We start from the raw sequence: 18,993 nt of genomic DNA, 5'->3' as shown, positions 1-18,993 counted from the left end.
AAACAGTACTAAAGCTTAAAACAGGCATCGATGCTCACATTATAATAGTGGGAGACATAAACACCCCACTCTCACCAATGGACAGATGATGGAAACAGAAACTAAACAGAGACACTGTGAAACTAACAGAAGTAATGAACCAAATGGGTTTAACTGACATTTACAGAACATTTTACCCTAAAACAAAAAAATATACCTTCTTCTCAACATCTTATGCTACTTTCTCCAAAACTGACCATATAAGCAGACATACAACAACCCTCAACAGATACAAGAAACTTGAAATTATCCCATGCATTCTATCAGACCACCACAGACTAAGGCTGATATTCAGTAAGAACAAAATAACAGAAAGCCCATGTACACATGGAAACTGAATATTTCTCTTCTCAATGATAACTTGATTAGGGGAGAAATACAAAAAGAAATTAAAGACTTTCTTGAATTTAATGAAAATGAAGGCACAGCATACCCAAACCTATAGGACACAAGGAAAGCAGTACTAAGAGGAAAATTCATAGCACTGAGTATCTTCATAAAGAAATTGAAGAGAGCCTATACTAGCAACTTAGCAGCACATCTTAAAACTCTAGAACAAGGGGTTGGGGATTTAGCTCAGAGGTAGAGTGCTTGCCTAATAAGCACAAGGCCCTGGGTTCATTTGGTCCTCAACTTTGAGAAAAAAAACAAAAACAAACTCTAGAACAAAAGAAGTAAATACACCCAAAAGGAGTAAGCAGCAAGAAATAGTCAAACTCAGAGCTGAAATCAACCAATTAGAAACAAAGAGAACTATACAAAGAATCAGGAAAACTAAGAGCTTGTTCTTTGAGAAAATCAAGAAAATAGATACAACAAATTACTAAAGGGCACGGAGACAATATCCAAATTAACAAAATCAGAAAGGAAAAGGGAGATATAACAACAGAAACTGAGGAAATTAAAAAATCATCAGATCCTACTACAACAATCTATAGTCAATAAAACTCGAAAATCTAGATAAAACGGATGATTTTTCTAGATAAATACCAGGTACCAAAGTTAAATCAAAAGCAGGTAAACTATTTAAACAGGCCCATATTCCCTAAGGAAGTAGAAGCAGTCATCAACCCTCCCCTAACCCCCACAAAAAGCCCAGGGTCAGATGGTTTTAGTGCAGAATTCTATCAGACCTCCAAAGGACACCTAATACGAATACTCCTCAAACTATTCCACAAAATAGAAACAGAAGGAGCACTACTTAATTCGTTCAATGAAGCCATGGTTATGCTGATACATAAGTCACGCAAAGATCCAACAAAGCAAGAGAACTTCAGACCAATTCCACTTATGAATATCAATGCAAAAATACTCAATAAAATTCTTGCAAACTGAATAGAAGAACACATCAAAATGATCATTCACCATGATCAAATAGGCTTTATCCCAGGGATGCAGGGATGATTCAATATAGAAAATTTATCAATGTAATTTACTACATAAACAAATTCAAAGAAAAAAATCACATGATCATCTCATTAGATGCTGAACAATCCTTTGACAATATATGAGATATTTTCATGTTTAAAGTCTTGGAAAGATCAGGAATTCAAGGCATATACCTAAACATAATAAAAGCAACATACAGGAGACCAACAGCCAATATTAAATTAAATGGACAGAAACTTGAAGGAATCCCATTAAAATCAGGGACAAGACCAAACTGCCTACCCTCTCCCTATTTATTCAATATAGTATTCCAATTTCTAGGTAGAACAATTAGACAACAAACGGAGGTCAAAGGGATACAAATCAGAAAGGAAGAAGTCAAAGTATCACTGTCTGCAGATGATATGACAGTATACATAAGCAACCTCAAAAATTCTACCAAAGAATTCCTGCACCTGAGAAACAACTTCTGAAAAGGATAAGTGGGCTGGGAAAGAAATTATGGAAACAACACCTTAACAATAGTCACATGTAATATAAAATATCTTGGCATAACTCAAACCAAGTAAGTGAAAGATCTATATGACAAGAACTTCCAGTCTCTAAAGAAAGAAATTGAAGACCTCAGAAGATGAAAAGATCTCCTATGCTCATGGATCAGTAGAATTAACATAGTTAAAATGGCCATCTTACCAAAAAGGAATCTACAGATTCAATGCAATCCTCATCAAAATTCCAACTCAGTGCATCACAGAAAAAGAAAGAGTAACTCTCAACTTCATCCGGGATAACAGAAAACCCAGGACAGCGAAAACTATTCTCAACAATAAAAGGATTTCTGGGGAATCGTCATACCTGATCTCAAAGTGTACTGAAGAGCAATACTGACAAAAACCACATGGTACTGGTATAAAGACAGAGAGGTAGATCAATGGAATAAAGTAGAAGACTCAGAAATAAACTGAGATACCTATGATCACCTGATCTTTGACAAAGAAGCCAAAATCATCAAGTGGAAAAAAAGACAGCATTTTGAACAAATGGTGGTTGTCTAACTGACAGTCTGCAAATCGATCCATTCTTATTGCCCTGTAAAAAGCTCAAGTCCAAGTGGATTAAGGACCTCCACATAAAACCAGATATGCTAAATCTAATAGAAGAGAAAGTGGAAAAAACCTTGAACACATCAGCACATCTATTTTCCTGAATAGAGCACCAATTGCTCAGGCTCTAAGATCAAAAATTGACAAATGGGACATAATGAAACTGAAAAGATTCCATAAGGCAAAGGAAACTGTCAATAGGACAAAACAGTAACCTACAGATTGGGAACAGATCTTTACCAAACTTACATCTGATAGAGAGCAATTATGAAAAATATACAAAGAACTCAAGAAGTTAGACTCCAAAAAATCCAAATAACCTAATTAGAAAATGGGGTACAGAGCTAAAGAAAAAAATTCTCAATTGAGGAATCTCTAATGGTCAAGAAACACCTAAATAAATGTTCAGCACTCTTAGTCATCAGGGAAATGTAAATCAAAAATGACCCTGAGATTCCACCTAACACCAATCAGAATGGCTAAGATAAAAAAAAAAAACTCAGGTGACAGCAGATTCTGGCAACGATGAGGAGAAAGAGGAACACTCCTCCATTTCTGGTGGGATTACAAAGTGGTAGGACTACTACTTTTGAAATCAATCTGGCAGTTCTCCAGAAAATAGAATAATTTTGCCTGAAGACCCAGCTATACCACTCCTGGGCATATACCCAAAAGATGCTCCAACATATAACAAGGACACATTCTGCACTATGTTCATAGCAGCCTTATTTATAATAGGCAGAAGCTGTAAACAACCCAGATGTCCCTCAGTGAAAGAGTGGATACAGAAAATGTACATTTACACAATGAAGTACTACTAAGCCATTAAAAATGATGACCACAAAATTGTAGGTAAATGGATGGAACTAGAAAATATAATCCTGAGTGAGGTAACACAGACCCAAAAGGACATACTTGATATATACTCACTGATAAGTGTATATTAGCCACAAAGCTTAGAATATCCACCATACAACTCACAGAACAAATGAAACTTAATAAGATAAGCGTGGTTAATAATGCCAAAGTGTGGTTGCTTCAAACCCACTTAGAAGGGGGAATAAAAATAATCAGGGAATATAGAGGGAGGAATCTCAGTGGGAGAGGAGAGTGGTGCAAAAAAGGGTGGGGGCAGGAACAGGTGGGGAAAAAGACAGGAGAGAAATCCAGAGGACGGGGAGAATATATAGAAATAAGTGGCAGTGGGGGGGCAGGGATCAGGGGGACGATCACTAGAAAGTCCTAGATGCAAGGGGATTCGAGAGGTTCCCATGACCTGATAGGGATAACATTAGCTGAAAATACCCAACAGCAGGGAGATACAACCTGAAGAGACCACCTCCAGTAGATAGACATGGCCCCCAGTGGAAGGACAGGGACACCCACCCATCTAAATATTTTTTAATATTTTTAATATTTTGTCCCTGTCTAAAGAAAATGCATGGACAAAAATGTAGCAGAGGCTGAAAGAAAGGCCATTCAGAGACCACCCAACCATGTGATCCATTCCATCCGCATATACCAAACCCCAAGACTATTACTGATGCCAAGACATGCTTGCAGACAGGATCTTGGTATAGGTGTCCTCTGAGAGGTTCTGCCAGCACCTGACTAAGACAAATGCAGATACTCACAGCCAACCATTGGACTGAACTCAGGGACCCCAATGGAACAGTTAGGGGAAGGACTGAAGGAGCTGAAGTGGATTGCAACCCCATAGGAAGAACAACAATATCAACCAACCAGACACCCCACCCCCCGAGGAGCGCCCAAGGCCTAAACTACCAACCAAAGAGTACACATGGACTGACCCATGGCTCCAGTAGCATATGTAGCAGAGGACTGCCTTATCTGGCTGGCATCAGTGGGAGGGGAAGTGCTTGGTCCTATGGAGGCTTGATACTCCAAAGAAGGGGGATACTAGAGGAGTGTGTGGGAGTGGGCAAGCACTCTCTTAGAGGGAAAGGGGAGGTGCATGGGTTTAGTGGTTCATAGAGGGGAGAACAGGAAGGGGGATAACATTTGCAGTGTTAACAGATAAAATGATTAATTAAAAAAAAAGAAAGAAAAGTAGTATGGCTTCTAGTAACAAGAGAGGACAAAAGGAGAAATAAATTAAAGTCAGGCAGACAAGCAAGAGTGTTAAGGATGTGGTGTTCTGAGTTCAGTAGCTTCTACACTTCCTGGTAGTGACAGCAATGATGGAGTTTGACTCACATGTGGAGCATCTTCTGGGCTCCTTGAAGGAGTACTGATTGGAGGGGCAGGAGTGAAGTGAGAAAACCAGTCAACAGTTTGTTGCAGTAGTGAAGGCAACAATTCCCAGCATCTGATGGAGGCAGAGCAAGTGGAAAGCCTCAGTTGATTGTCGGGGGGATGGGGGGACGGGGGAGGGGGCTGATTTTAAAATAACCAAATTTGCCAAGGAATCGTATCTTGCTTCATATCCCTAGTAATATAGCTTGAATTTTCAACCTTGAAAAAAACCATACGTTGAACTCTCAATCCATAGCACCTTACTCTGTTACTGTAGTTTGCCGTACATAGATTTCATACAAACAATTCAATGTGTTCACAGGGTGAACTGGATCTAATTATGACACAGGTGATTTGCCTGTGAGTCAGAAAGAGTGGCCTCTAATCAAGGCCAGTGCCTTGTCAGACTCACAGCCCCTAAAATTATGAGAAAAGAAACTATTGCTTAAGGAATCCAGTGTGTTGTGCTTTGTTATGGCAGCCTTAGAAAAGAAATAGACATTGTATGTAGAGGTTCAAGATAAAGGATAAAAACCAACGCTGACCCCAGTGTTGGGGACATACAGTTGGATGGAGGGATGCTGGACATGTTCTGTTTGAGGCAGAGAAACAGCATAGCAGGCTGCCAACTCCTTGGTTCACTAAGGCTCAGGGGAGCCTGTTTAGCTGGAGAAAAAGTAAATATGATGTCATCATGCAAGGCTAAAGCAGTAGATGAGTTCTCTAGAGAGAGAACAAACAGAAACAACAGTTTAATTCTGAGCTCACAGGAACTAACTTGAATAATTAAAGCTAACTAACAAGAATCACTAGAGGGATAAAGGACACTAGGATATTCAAATGCAGGAAAAGAAAATGGCCACATCTAGGGAAATGGGCTGAATGGTATTTTCTGCTAGTGATTTTGTTTGAATTTTTAGAGTGGAGAGATATCCCAGGATACATTTAGGTATGCAATGGAGACTGGAGGTAGATACAAGTCTTTTGAAAAATTTGAGAGGGGGGTGCTGAGACACACACAGACAAAGAGATAGAGAGCCCAAAGAGGGTTTATTTGTTATTATTTTAAGACAAGAGATGTTATGCAACTGGACTATGTTGATGTTAATCAAGGGCAACAGAGGAAAGACAAAAACTGATGCTTTAGAGCATACAACAGGGAACCCCGAAAGAGAAACCCTTCAGAAGTTGCAAAAGGATAGATCCCATTTAGCACAGTGCTGGTACCTAGTTAGTCAGAGAAGAAACACAGAACACCGTCTAACCCACACTAATCTGGCATACTGGCTACTTGGTAAAGGGTGATGCATGAACATCACTCTGGCCAGCCTTCATTTCCTAAAAACAGGAGGGGAAACACTAATATAAAGTCTGCTCACACCCAGCACGGAAGCAACAGTCAAGACCTAGGAAAATCAGGACAAGAAAACCTTCTGAAGTCACATTCCTAGTTAGTCACGACTTTATCCAAATAACCACCCTCACTCCAGTCCCCTTGCTAGGCACATTTTCATTATTCACCACATAGTTCAATCAATACATGAGCATCCCTGGTTTTAATTTTCTTATGAAAATCTTGAATTAAATAAATATATGCAAGTGTTTTTTCTCCTATTGATTTTCTAACAATTAAAGTATAAGGTTGTCTATAAAAAACAAACCGGAGAGAACAGAGGTACCATTTTGCTTCTTCTATACCAGGAAAAGGGAACACTGAAGACAGAGATCATTCTGGAGAGCTTTTCCTTAAATATATTGGCCTAACCTGGGAGAGACTGAAGGTGGAGGTAAGATTTCCAGGATGGTAGGACAAACATGGAGTCACGAGTCTTTTCAGGTCTAATTATCAGGTGCTAGTGAATGCTAATCAGTGCTAATCTTAAAGATGGAGTCATTTTGACAGCAGTTACTGTAGAGCTACTTAGAGCAAAGATGTTTGCAGAGAAATTAGAAAAATATTCTTCCTTTGGCCCTCCTGGTCTGTCTCTCTCTCTCTCTGTCTCTCTCTCTCTCTCTCTCTCTCTCTCTCGCTCGCTCGCTCGCTCGCTCGCTCTCTTTCACACACATGCACACGCACGCACACATTGAGAACATCTCTCTTTTGAGTACAAAGTTTAACAAGTCTACCAGAGGAAATCTTCAGTGCCTAATGCAAATTGCTTGTTGTACTTACCTTTTCCCAAAGCTTTGTCTCAGGATTTTTCCCCAGGAAACACAACGTGATAAGCAGAAACAGAAGCACATGCACAAAATTTCTAGTTGTGGCATTATCTTTACAAACAAAATAATAAAAACAAGAAATGCCTCAATAGTAGACTAATTGAGCAAATTATGTTTTAAAAGAAAGTGTTTTAAACACGGTTTAAACAGAATGGGGGTGGGGTGAGAAGGATCTTTAGGAGTTTTTTTTTTGTTGTCGTTTTTGTTGTTGTTGTTGTTGTAACTGTAATAAATTCTTGAGATAATCCATCTTTTAAGGAAGAAAGACTTCAGAAGTTTCAGTCTATGCTTTCTTGGCCATGTTGCATTAGGCTTTTGGTAGCACAGTGCATTACTTTAAGGCCAGTATGAAGTGGAAGAGAAACTTTTAATTTTGGCCATGAAACATATGAAAGAGGAAGATAAATATTTCGGGTTCCAATATTTTTCTTGAGGACATCCCTAGTGAACTAATATTTCTGACCTTTCCTACTACAGGTTCTACTACATCTAGACAGTGTTACAGATTGTGAAGGAACCTAGTCTTCAAATCATGGGACTTAGAGGGACGTTTCACATCTAATGTTTAGCACCTTGAAATTGAGTGTAACAAAGTTAGATGAACACACTCACAGAACAGGCTCACAGTATATCTATACCAAATGTAAATTAGGTCAATGTGCCTTTCCCCAATGAGTGTCTTAGTTACTATCTTGTTTCTGTGATATAGTAGCCTGTAAAAAGCCAAGTTAATTAGAAAGGGTTCAGTTTGGATCATAGTTTCAGGGAATAGTTCATCGTGGTATGGAAATCATGGTAGTAGGCTTGAATTAAATATAGTCAGGACTCCTAGGAAGGTGAATGCTTGTACATAACTTAGAGCTCAGGATCCCACCAGTTTAGAGCTTTTCAACCAAGTTATCAAAGTTGCTAACAGCAAGTGTGGTTAGGCCACTGTATTACAAGTCATCTGATGGGCTATGGCAGAAGCTGTGAACAGTGTTACATAAGCAGTATCCTTACCTAAAGTGTCTTACCTGGCAAGTCTGTGCAAGAACAAGCAATTAAATATATTGACTGGTAAATATTTTCAAAATTTCCTCCAAAATAGTAAGCTATTTTAACTCTTAAAATTTGCCTATTCTTCTATTGGATCATTTGTAATGATCCAAATCAATTTTTCATTCATCTATGTTTAAGTATTTGTTCTCAATCAGTGCACCAAGAGGCACTTATTCCCTTTTTATAATTTGTCTTTGATTTTGCCTGAAGTATTTACACATACTTCAAATTTTTGTTTACTTATAATTATCAATCATTTCCTCTATGGTTTATAGAACAGACAGTGATTTATTAATGTGAGGATGCAGAAGGACTGGGGTTTTTACTGAGTCTTAGAGGGTTCAGAATCATCTGACATGTAGATACAAAAAGTCTGATTTGGGACTCTCTGGATTTACGCTTTTGCCATGTACATTGGCTGATCTCTTCATCCTGTCTACCAATGAGTTATTGCCACCCCCATACTTAGATTATTTCTCTTCTCCCAGTCTACTTATGTTAAGACATCAAGGATCAAACTGAATCAGACTACACTGTACTTAATTTATAAAACAGCGTATGCAAGCAAACATGCCCACACCATAACAAAGGTGAGAAAAATGTCAGAAGAGTTCAAAGGAGAACTTTCTTGTGACTGAGGTGACCTGGGAACACACTGGAGATAGGGTAGCATTTAATGTGGCTCTCCAATTCTAGATTGATTTTGCATGTACCAAAATGACAGATGTCTTGCAGCATGGAGAGAGCAAAGGAGAACACACCCAGGTTTGGGGGTTTGGGTCCTGCTTCTTCTAGTCTTTCAGCCTTCTTTGGTTTTTATCCACATCATGGAAGGGAATGTGGACATTGAGGAGTGTTAACAGATACAGAGAGAATGCTAAAATGTGTCAGTTGTCTTGTCTCTGAGACATTTCCTCTTCACTGCTGGAGCCAGTGCTCTGGTCAGTCCCTCAGTTTCTCAGATTTGAAGTACCGTATCCTGCCCCAATGACCAGCTTGGCAATCCCCAAATTCTAAGATACCACTTATTACCTTAATTTATCTAAAGTTTATAGAGTCATTTAAAACAATTAAGTAGATTTAAACATCTTCTCTTAGGTGACACGTGACTTTCTGGGCCCTTAGCCAGGTAATGACATGGTCGTATGCCTCCCATCTTAAGGAAACCCAGGAGAGTGGCCATTAGAGGGATTTACACTCATTAAGGTGACATATAATTCTGTTAATCTAGAAGGCCAATGTGCTCCCTCTTCCTGAGCACTGACCACAGCTGGTCCATGTGACAGTTTCCTCCTTATCCCAAAAGCATTGTCACTTGTCATTGTGACTAAATCCTGTTACTCTCTCACAGCTCTAACCCTCAGGTCACAGTGAGAAAGCCACGGGATTTAAACTCCAATTCTTTTTAGCTTTTGGCTAGGGTTAGTGAATGGGGATAAATAGAAACTCTTTGCAATTTGTATTCATCCCAGCTTTGATGTAGGTTTAGATTCAAAACCTCTAAAATATCCCCAGAGATGACAAATAAAACAATTAGGAGAAAGGTATAAACGCTGCCTTTGGTTGAGGACTGTGTCTCAGTTTTTCTCCTGGACAGTATTTGGGGAAATTATCTTCATGAGGGTTTTATTGTCACTGATTGCTTGGAATTGTTCCTTGAGCATTTTCAACAAATTGTTCCAATAAAAGGACTTGCAATAAATCCCCAGTGTTCTGTGGATTCATTGCCTTGTAGGTGTGATCCTTCTTGGAGATATTGCAGCCTAGTGATTCAAAGACTTTGTAATTTAAACTCTAACTCTGAACTCTAGAGGGAACTGAACAGGCTTGTATTCTTAAAGTAATGACTTAAAACTACAATTCCGAAGATGCAAGACTTTCATGACTTCTCTGTCTGTCTTGTGTATCTGTGCCAATAAACATGTGCTCAAACAGGGGAGGGATAACTATGTCTGAGGGCTGTTTGCAATCAGGAACTAGTGAAGCAACTCTCTTTGTTGTTGTTGTTGGAGAAGAAAAATCACAGGAGAGACATGCTAAACGTTAAGTAAAAAGAAGTCTCAGATGCACCATTAGAAGATCTATGGGGAAGCCAAGGCACAAGAAGCAGAAAAGTTGTGGGAATGTAGGTCAAAAGGCAGGCTGGGTAAAGATATTGGTCTGCATCCTGCAAATAACATTACATTCTTATAACTGATATTTTAAAACGGGAGGATTCTTAAGGCTTCTATTTACTCTGTGAATGACAGAATTGTCCATACACCTTGGAGCATGGCAAGCAGTCATCAATGGTGCTGAGGAAAATGGTCAAATGTGCTGGAAAACAGGAGAATTGATGGACATAACTGAGGCTACTCTCTTGGAGTTGTGGTTCTGGATTTTTTAAAGGTAAAATTGCTTGCTACTATTTACATACAGCAATTTTGATATGCCTAAATCTTATCATAGATAAATCCCAGGAGCAAGTGTGAGCCCATGTTGAGTGTGATAATCTACAAAGGCATATAGAGGTTTGGAATGTTGACAACACTGTTTGTTTCTTTAAGGAAGAATGATATATTTTTGCTTATCATATCAGAAGGTTCAGCCCAATCATAGAAGAGTTTTTCATATCATGATGTGTGAGGAATCAAAGAGTGAATGCCAAAGTTCCTAAAGGAATGATGGATCAAGGATCCAGGATCATGGCATGCCATTTGAATAAGAAGCTGTAGAAAGAAAGGAACAGACTGAATTGAGACTTAGCATGGAAGGCTTAGTACATAAGAGGTTCTAATGAGGCCAAGTGGGAATAATTAGAAGCCATCAGTAAAGAGGCATTGTTACATGTGGTTGGTTCATAATTTAGAGATCAAACCATTTGAAATAGTATTGAGGTCCACTGGATTACAAAGTGAATGTAAGTTTTCTATATTGGAGTTAGAAAAAAATGGTTTCTGGGAAAAGTGCACCCAAGCAAGTAAGAAATAAAAGCGTCTCATTCCTATTTCTGTGACTTGAGAGGGTTAGGACTAGGCATGGGGATTGTGTCTCAATGATCTGCTCTGTGCTTTTACTTTGGTAGATGGATGTGAGAGTGTCTCTAGGCCAGAGAATTATGCAGGATGTGGAGACCACTTTGGGTCATTACCAAACACAGGCTTTGTAATTTTCATATCAACTATCTCTACTCAGAAGGCTAACTTGTTGGAACCCCCCTCCCCGATTCCCCTGGTGCAATTATTTTGAAAAGTTCTAGAAACATCCAGAGCAGAATTTAACTGGAGTTAGCAGGTCACTGCTGATGGTTTTCTGGGATCTCCTGTCCCTGGTCACTTCCTGCTTTTCTGTGTTCTCTCTGCCTGTGGCCATGGAACCAAGACTTGTGGACTTCGATCTCTGAAACCTTGAGTTGAAGGAAATCTTCCCCTCTTCTCCATGGTTACCTCATGTATTTTTGTTGGAGCTGTGAAAACTAACACATGGGACAGACAACTCAGAAGGGAAGCAACAGAACCAGAAGGATAACAATAATACAAACCAAAAGGGGCAAGTGGTCAGCAGTGAAGGCAAATAGTGAGCCTCAGGGAGGTCTGTAAACATTGAGAAAGGAGAAAAATAACTGAAGATTAAACACCACCAGGCTTCATGGCACGTGTGGTGGCATGCATCTTTAAAATCAGTATGCAAGAAGCAGATCTCTGTGGATTCCAGGCCAGCTAGAACAAGGGTGAAACTCAGCCTCAAAACACAAAACCAACAACTTGTCCTAGAAAGTCAAACAAATTTGATGGCTGAGGTGAGAAGCAGAGACAGCACCCCGGAAGTAAAGGAGAAGCCCTGCTTGGACTTAACCTATCAATGTTATTTCCTTGTGGGCCTGATAAAAACCAAGCCAAGCCCAGCCTGGTCTGCAGATGGTAGTTAATGAAAACAATCCCCTGATAGGAAAATGTTTGCCTGGGAGAAATGCTTGAAAACACATGGTCTTTTGTCTTTGAAGATGGCCTTATTACACTTTAGACTCTAGGTTGGGATTAGCAGCCAGAAAGAAGAATCTCTTTATTTTCCTTCCCTGGTGGTGGTAGCTGATTAGCCTGCATAGTCCTTGGAAAATAGAATTGCAATGCTTTGCAAGTCCAGAAATAACATTTCTTCAAGGGCCCATCAGGTGAGGACTGAAAACCAAATAAACATATTTATCCTGGGCTTAAGGCAAACCGGTGCATCTGAGGCTGGTATGCTCCATGCGTTTCAGGAGGATTAGCCTTGAGAAAATAAAAGGGACAGCTTAAGCAATATGTGTGGTTTGACCCTGGCACAAGGAGGACGGTGTTTCAGGTACCCTCCTTCTCACTTGTCTGGGTACACCTCACCTTATAGGAAAAGGAGTACCTGGGTTGGCAAATCTAGAAGTAGCCTCCTCCCTTATGAAGACCATGCTCTGTCACCTAGGACCCTAATATCTTTGTTCAAATGCTCTTGACACTACATTCAGAGCCTAGTTGCATTTTTTTCCCATTGCTTCTGAAAACACAGGAGATTCACACTGGGCTGGTTGGGACCAAGTGGCAGCTGTGGAGGCAATGGCTGGGGATTACACACATGGTAGAGTTTACATGGTGTGGGGCTAATACCATAACTTCCCCTTCTGCTTGCTCCTCCCTTCCTGCTGCTGTCTTCTGCTCTCTCCAGTGGCTTGAGATAGTTAGCTACAGAGACCGTCTTTCCGGTAAAAACTGCTACTAGTTTTCAAACATGTATTTTTGTCTCCCTTGAGGTTTATCTCTGTTGCAGAGGATACTCCTCGATACATTTTCAATTTATTAGAGCTTTGCAATTGCAAAAAATAACATATTTTAGAGAATACTGACGACAAAAATGTCTACCTCTTGGCTAGGGCACCTTGTCAAAGGGGAGTCCTTGTCACCAGAAAACACACATTTCTATTACCAGAGCCCAAGGGAAGGGATTTGTGATATGAGAACTTAAGGTGTTCATTACGATTTCCCCCACATCATTCCATCATTGATATTCAGTTATGGCTGCACACAGCAAGCTAACCTTTAAAAAGTGCAGTGTCTTCTGGATATGGATGTCAAGACCTTTATGAACATGGAAAATTATTGTAGTATTTTAGACTAGACGATTTTAAATATGGACCTTCAAGTTGGCCTTGTTTACTTAGGGTTTGTTGACCCTGAAGCTCCCAACAGAGCCCTTGCTGCTAAAACAGCAGTGAAAACTAACCTTTGCCCTAAACCCTCCTGATTTGAAGCCAGTTTCTTGGAATAAATAATAGTTTTCAGGTGGATGGAAGGAATATTGATTTCGAGTTCTAGGTACATGATGGGGCTCAATGTAAAAACGTGCAGTCGCTGGTCGTTTCCATTGTGACAACTGGTTTATTGTTCCCACCATGTGCTGGCTCCTTACCTACTTTATCTCTACCCTTCACTGCAGCCCTAGGAGCCAGTCCCTGCTAGCCCGCAGAGACACAGAAATCCAGGGTCAGCAAATGTTAACCATTTGGCCAGGGTCTCAGTAGGGCTGAGTTAGACTTTGAAATCCTATCTGTTTAACCACAACCTCTTGTCTCTTTCCAGGTTTCACACAGCTGCTCTTAGCCTCCACTCAGTGATTCTGCTTGGGCCTCCATCTGCAGGCTTCTCACAGTGTGGATGTACATCTGCCTTCGGGCTTACATGGGAAACATCCTTGACAAGAAAGGATGGTTCTCACTTCGCATTATGTATCCCATCAGTGTGTATCAGACAAAATCAATGTTATTTTTCTCTTGGCAGATTCTTTCTCTGTACACATATCCTCTACACAAACAGACACATTTATACTGACCCATGGTAGTCTAGAGTTGTCTTAGATTATACAGATATTCTTGAATATTTGGACTTTTGTCCTATTTTTTTTGAGATAAACTCCTTAATCCCAGCCATGCAGGCAGGCTTAAAATCAATGGTTCTCCTCCCCCAATTTCCTGGTCATCAGAAATACTATGTGAAGCTCTTTTTATTTTCTGATTATCAAACTTCCAAAGCTAATCACTCAACCATCTTTTAGTATAGTGAGTAGCTGAACAAAAATATCAAGAGTCTAAATGCCCCTTAAGTCACTGAATGAAATTGGAAGGTGATATCTAAAAAGCAACTTCAAATATTCACTCAATAATTGTTTGTTTTATTCAGATTCCATGGGAGAACAAATGCAGGTAAAAGGTTCTGAAAAACAAATACTAGAATAGGAAATGGGTTTCAAGAAACTAGAAAAGTTCCATTCCATACAAATCAGTAGGTATTTTGGAAATTAGAAAAGTGATGGGAGATGTTAAGACAGAAAGATGTGCTAAGGGAAGCTAAAACCACAGAAACGTAAAATACACTCATGACCTCACAGTCAGATCCAGGGTTGTGAAGAGAAAAAGAAAGGCTATAGAGCAGAGCCAGAGTGGGCAAGGACACAAGGTGGGTGGTTCATAAGTTATCCATGGGAAAGTTGTATCCTTAGATGCACTTAAATTCTAATTTACACTCTGCCTTTGTCTCTCACTTGACATAACATATTTAAGAGACAAAGTTTGAACAGGAAATAAGATTCAGAACAAGCACCTTTTTAAAAATTAACTAGAGCCCAAATTTTATAATAATATTTTCTATCTGTATGTATGACTAATCATATTATTGACATTTTAACAATAATTAGTATTTCTTATAGTTTCACAGCTTTGTATCTGAATCACCCATATCTATTTACAAAATATAGAGTTCACAGTTGCATTACGACACAAGTGATTTAGACCCCTTGTCAGGAAAGAGACTCTGCCAGAGAGGAGGAAGTGTGTGACCATAGCTGGCATAGATGATTGTATACAACTAAAGCTAGGAGCCCTGCAGAACTTTTGCCCATAATCTGCTTCACTGGTTTCTCCATGTGTGGCAAGTTTAGCAAACGAGCTTCTCAACACAGGGGAGAAAGAAATGGGAAGAAACTTCTATCTATCCACTGCCTTCCAACCCAGTAGCAGGAGTTCGTCTGCCACAACTTCATAGAATTTCTGTAATATTCCATGTCTTGTCTACTTTAAGTATAAACAGACACATTCTCTAGTGGAAAATAAAAGTGTAATACAAAAATACAAGTCCTGAGCTCCCTCAGACTGACCTCTGTCTTGAGGACAGGTAAGTGAGACTATGCCACAGGCTATTCTCAATGTCTCTGCATCAGGCGTCTGCATTAGCTTTTGTCCTCAACAGCTTTTCTCTTTATTATATTACTTCTGGCTTCTTTCAGAAAGGTGGACTGTTTTGAAAATTGAGGGTAACAAAACCCTTCTTTTTCTTAGCAGAGGCTTGTCATTTCAACAAAGAACTGTAACCTCAATGCAGAATTAGGTTGTCCTGAAAAACTGGTTTCACTGTGAAAGTAGTAACATATAATTTTATTAAAAGAAGGCAGAATTTTTTTTAAGTTTACTAAATATGTTGCTGGGGGACCACAGACAGTCAAGTCACACAGCAAAGCAGGAAAATAGCTATTATAGGTTTCACATGCTAATTGATAGCACTGTTATCTTTTCAGTTGGTGGAAGTCACCAGTCAGGTATGAATGCATTTTAACAGTTTTCATAGTCAGAAGGATGCTTAATTTGATCAGACACTGGGGCGAGCAATGAATTGGTTTCAAGGGACTAATAATAGCCCCAGATAATTTGGCTTTGTTTCCAATGTTCCATGATCTTGGAATTCAGTTAACATCACTAGTCTTTAACACAGGTATAGCTTTTCTTTTTTCTAAGACCTTGAATACATAGCTTAAGGTATGCTTTCTCACCTGTATTCACATCAATATGCAAATGCTGGCTGTCTTCCTGAGCACTTGAGTGACCAGATTGCAATCTCCTTAGTGGTCTCCTCTAGAAGCAAAATAATCTGTTCTCTGTTAGAATTAGGGAGCTCATGTGACCTACCATGGATCGTCCTCCCACGGCCACAATATTTCAAGGTAAGCCCACCAGGGACCACCACACACATGCTCTTCAAGGTCTGGAGAGGTCCAGGTCCACTTCCTGAGACAGAGATATACAGAAATGCAAACAGTAAAGACAACCAGAGATGGCCACCACATAAACTAAAACCTGCTTATCTGGTGAAGTCTCAAATTCATCTGAGACACCAGAATTAGTTGGTGTCCAGCCTTTCTTAAGTTCAAAAAGATCATAAACAGACTTATTCCAGTGTCAACAGATCCAGGTAGATGCCTTTCTGTTATTTCTTGTCCAGGCAGAGGTGTCAAGAGACTCTGGGGTGGCAGGGATAGAAGCAGGAGAAATTTGTTTGACCCTATAATGTCTCAGGTGTACATTCCCTAGGAAATGTTCATTTTGTGTCCTATCACCCCAGGTGTTTGTGTGTGTTTGTGTGTGTGTGTGTGTGTGTGTGTGTGTGTGTGTGTGTGTCCTAGACCTTGGAATCCCAGTGTCTCAGTCTCAGTGGGTCTTTCTGCAGTCTCCAGAATATTTCACAGTAACCTACTAGAAACTACCCCTTAAAGCAAAAGCAAACAAACAAACAAACAAAAACACACAAAAAAACCCAAAAAACAAAAACAACAACAAGAAAAAAAACTTTCTTGCTGGCCAGCAACTTGCCCTGATTAAGAAGCTTGTATCCCTTTGTGTCTTATGCACAGAAACCACATCCTGATTGCCACACTTCAGTATGAATAAGAATTTAAAGAAAAATCACATTCTCTGTTTAGGTGTCAATGCTGGGATCAACATTTAATTTTAATAGGCTTTTTCCTGTTTTGGGGGTGGGTTTTTTTTTGGCTTGTGAATTTTATGTTTGTTGATAAGAAACGTAAGAATGTAATGTTAATAAATTCAGTTTAGTTCTCCAATGTTAAATTTTTAAGAATTAAAATAATGTAATGGTTTTGAAGAAGGAGGAGGAGGAGAAACAAAAAGCAAGGTTAGAACATGTGGGGAGTTTCCTGGAACTATGAACTAGGTCTTGGTTCCCATTTTGGAAATTGCTGGGTGCCTGTGTGCTGGGTTTTAAAGTCAGAATATTGCCTCTAACCTGGTGTCAGTTGTGCTAGGTATGGTCTGGGGACCTGCTATAAGAGATACATCAACAGACTTTTAAACCTTGAGTCACCTCATCCTTGAAGGCAAATAATACTTTGAGCAAAGATATGATAAGAATATTCAGGTCTGACTCTATTCCCTGTCTTTCTATAAACAGTACATAGATTGGATATGCTAAATCAACAAGTTTCACAATGATCCTACTACACTCTCATACATCCAGTCCCAGCAAGTGAGAATGGAAAACAAGAGCTTGTTAGTGCCCTCTCTTGTTTTGTTTTGGTTGTTTGTGTTGGGCAGTCTTCCTGCCTCTTCTCTTGGAACCCTACTATCTTTTAATGTTTTTAGAAGGCTGCGCTCTGCTATACTTTTTAAGTTCCTTTCCGAATAACTAGCATCCACAATTTCTATCTCCTTATACACAGTGCAGAATGTGATAGGAACTTTGAATGGATCTTTTCTAGGTAGACCTGTCTTGTGAAAAAGTGGGACATGGTAGTTTATATCAATACTCCCAGAGCTAGGCAGGAGAATTTCCATAAATTCAAGGCTTTGGCTACAAGTAAGCTCTGGGACAGTCTGGGATTCATTTTAAGAACTCACCCCTAACACACACACACACACACACACACACACACACACACACACACACACACTCACTCAAAAGAAGGAAGAGGAGGAGGAGAAGAAAAGAATGTCTATCAAACCATTCAGCTTCACGAAGCTTTCAGCTGCTGCTTCCTCCTCCTCCCGTCCTCCTCCTCCTCCTCCTTCTCCTTTTCCTCCTCCTTCTCCTTTTCCTCCTCCTCCTCCTTCTCCTTTTCCTCCTCCTCCTCCTCCTCCTTCTTCTCCTCCTCCTCCCCCTCCTCCTCCTCCTCCTTCTTTTGTATATTTGAGCTCTTTTTTAAAAATTGGCTACTTTATTTATTTGCATTTCAAGTATTATCCACTTTCCCATCTGCAAATCCCCATCCCATCTCCCTCCCTCTGCTTCTGCAGGAGTGCCTCCCTGCACCCACTCCCTCCTCACCTTCCTAGGATCCCCCTACACTGGGACATCTAGCCTCCACAGGACCTAAGGCCTCCCCTCCCATTGATACTAAATAAAGCCACCCTCTGTTACATGTTCAGCTGAAGCCATGGATTCCTCCACGTATACTCTTTGGTTGGTGATTTAGTCCTTGGGAGCTCTTGGGGGATTTTGGTTGGTTGATATTGTTGTTCTTACTATAGGATTGCAAACTCCTTCAGCTCCTTCAGTCTTTTCTCTAACTCCTCCATTGGGGAACCTATGCTCAGTCTGATGGTTGGCTGTGAGCATCCCAGTCACATCTGTATTGGTTGGGCTCTGGCAGAGCCTCTCAGAGGACAGCGATACTAAGCTCCTATCAAGAAGTGCTTCTTGGCATCAGGAATAGTGTGTGGGTTTGGTGTCTGCAGATGGGATGGATCCGTAGGAGGGGCAGTCTCTGGATGGCCTTTCCTTTAGTCTCTGCTTCACTCTTTATTCCTGTATTTCCTTTAGACATCAACAATTCTGGGTTAATATTTCTGAGATAGGTGGGTGGCCCCGTCCCTCAATTGGGGCTATGCCTAACCTCTGGATATGGTCTCTACAGGTTCTTTCTCCCCTTTGTTGGGTATTTCAGCTAATGTCATCCCCTTGAGTCCTGGGAGATTCTTGCTTTCTTGGTATCTGGAATTTTCTAGTGGATACAACTAGTTCCCTGTCTCCAACTGCTACACACCTTCATTCAATTTCCTGACCCTCTGTACTTCTCCCTTGTCTCCTCCCACACTTGATCTTGCCACTTTTCCCCTCCCCCCTCTTCTCTCCCTCCAAGATCCTTCCTTCTACATTCC

This window comes from Rattus norvegicus, chromosome 1 (genome assembly GCF_021556685.1).
Source record: "Rattus norvegicus strain SHRSP/BbbUtx chromosome 1, alternate assembly SHRSP_T2T, whole genome shotgun sequence".
Classification (NCBI taxonomy): Eukaryota; Metazoa; Chordata; class Mammalia; order Rodentia; family Muridae; genus Rattus; species Rattus norvegicus.
Note: the sequence above shows the minus strand (reverse complement) of the source record.